Source organism: Sebastes fasciatus, chromosome 12 (assembly GCF_043250625.1).
Source record: "Sebastes fasciatus isolate fSebFas1 chromosome 12, fSebFas1.pri, whole genome shotgun sequence".
Lineage (NCBI taxonomy): Eukaryota > Metazoa > Chordata > Actinopteri > Perciformes > Sebastidae > Sebastes > Sebastes fasciatus.
Genome location: NC_133806.1, coordinates 476,772 through 479,297, shown reverse-complemented (window position 1 = coordinate 479,297; position 2,526 = coordinate 476,772).

The window sequence follows — 2,526 nt, the reverse complement described above, 5'->3', positions numbered from 1 at the left end:
AAGAACACACTTCATTTGTGTAAGTTTTTCTTGCCAGATCAAAACTAAACTTTCATGCTCGGATAAACTAGAAGAGTTTAACATTTAGAGACTAAACTCTCTTTTCCTCACACATATATATATATATATATATATATATATATATATATATATAATACCATACATCTCATTAGAACTCCTTGATTATTAACTGATAGAACTAATACCACTGGGATACTCCGTGTTTACAGCAGAAGGTGAAGGCCTCTAGTGACCCACTTCCTTATCTCCCCCCTACGCTTACATGAATGGTTCGGTCCTACATCCCGTTAAGAGTAGCAGCAGGAGCGGACCGTCACATTTGGTGCTCAGCGTGGGGGCGCTCGGTGAGCTGTCATGTTCCAGCTATCCCACAGAGAGACACTTCTGCCTCTCCGCCAAGATTTTCTGTTTTCTCATTTGCATTTGCTAATGAGATCCTGTTTGCATGACTACTGCTACTGAAGTACATCTCTTAATACATCCATGATTAGGAAGCCTCGAGTTCGGCATTCTGGCCGTCGCCATCTTGGTTATTTGCAACCAGTGACAGAGAGGGCGGAGCTAAGTACAACCCAACGCTGAATAAGATGATTTAAGGCGACCAAAAGGTTATAATTAACTTTGATGAAGTGAAAACAAACTGTGATTAAAGGGTTAAAGTTGTAAGATGAAAACATGGACAACTCCCAGACCGGACAACGCCGTGGTTACGACCTGTCAATCAGCAGGTAGCCCCGCCCTAAAGCATCCCCTGCTTTATGGTCTATCTGACTCTAAATGGGACCATCATTTACTAAATGAACATCATGCTGTATTGAAGAAGACTTGAAACATAAAGTCATGTTTACAATGTTTACTGAGGTAATAAATCAAGAGAGAAGTAGAAGCTCATCTTCTATCAGACGTCTATAGAAGCAGAGGAGTCGCCCCCTGCTGGCTGATAGACAGGATGCAGGTTTAAGACTCTTCCTCATTGACTTCTATAGAAGCAGAGGAGTCGCCCCCTGCTGGCTGATAGACAGGATGCAGGTTTAAGACTCTTCCTCATTGACTTCTATAGAAGCAGAGGAGTCGCCCCCTGCTGGCTGATAGACAGGATGCAGGTTTAAGACTCTTCCTCATTGACTTCTATAGAAGCAGAGGAGTCGCCCCCTGCTGGCTGGTAGACAGGATGCAGGTTTAAGACTCTTCCTCATTGACTTCTATAGAAGCAGAGGAGTCGCCCCCTGCTGGCTGATAGACAGGATGACGGTTTAAATACTCTTCCTCATTGACTTCTATAGAAGCAGAGGAGTCCCCCCCTGCTGGCTGATAGACAGGATGCAGGTTTAAAGACTCTTCCTCATTGACTTCTATAGAAGCAGAGGAGTCGCCCCCTGCTGGCTGGTAGACAGGATGCAGGTTTAAGGCTCTTCAGCATTGACTTCTATAGAAGCAGAGGAGTCGCCCCCTGCTGGCTGGTAGACAGGATGCAGGTTTAAAGACTCTTCCTCATTGACTTCTATAGAAGCAGAGGAGTCGCCCCCTGCTGGCTGCTAGACAGGATGCAGGTTTAAGGCTCTTCAGCATTGACTTCTATAGAAGCAGAGGAGTCGCCCCCTGCTGGCTGCTAGACAGGATGAAGGTTTAAGACTCTTCATCATTGACTTCTATAGAAACAGAGGAGTCGCCCCCTGCTGGCTGCTAGACAGGATGAAGGTTTAAGACTCTTCAGCATTGACTTCTATAGAAGCAGAGGAGTCCCCCCCTGCTGGCTGCTAGACAGGATGCAGGTTTAAGACTCTTCCTCATTGACTTCTATAGAAGCAGAGGAGTCGCCCCCTGCTGGCTGATAGACAGGATGCAGGTTTAAGGCTCTTCAGCATTGACTTCTATAGAAGCAGAGGAGTCGCCCCCTGCTGGCTGCTAGACAGGATGCAGGTTTAAGACTCTTCATCATTGACTTCTATAGAAGCAGAGGAGTCGCCCCCTGCTGGCTGGTAGACAGGATGCAGGTTTAAGGAGCTTCAGCTCCTCTCCAGTGGCTCCCTGTGGATTTATAAAAATGGAAATGAACAACTGTTTTTTTGTTTACATTTTCATTTTTATGATCATTGTTGTAGGTCTATGGTACGACGGTACGACGGAGTATTGGGGCCACATTGAGGAAAAAAAACAAATCTGAGATTTAGAGAATAAAGTCATAATATTATAAAGTAGTAATTTTATGTGTAATTTTCTTTTTTCTCGTAAAGTTAAGTTAAAGTCCTCTCTCCTATAACCTTTATTTATTAAGACTATACTGTATATAGTAGGCCTACTGTTTCCTCTCCTATAACCTTTATTTATTAAGACTATACTGTATATAGTAGGCCTACTGTTTCCTCTCTCCTATAACCTTTATTTATAAGACTATACTGTATATAGTAGGCCTACTGTTTCCTCTCTCTATAACCTTTATTTATAAGACTATACTGTATATAGTAGGCCTACTGTTTCCTCTCCTATAACCTTTATTTATAAGAC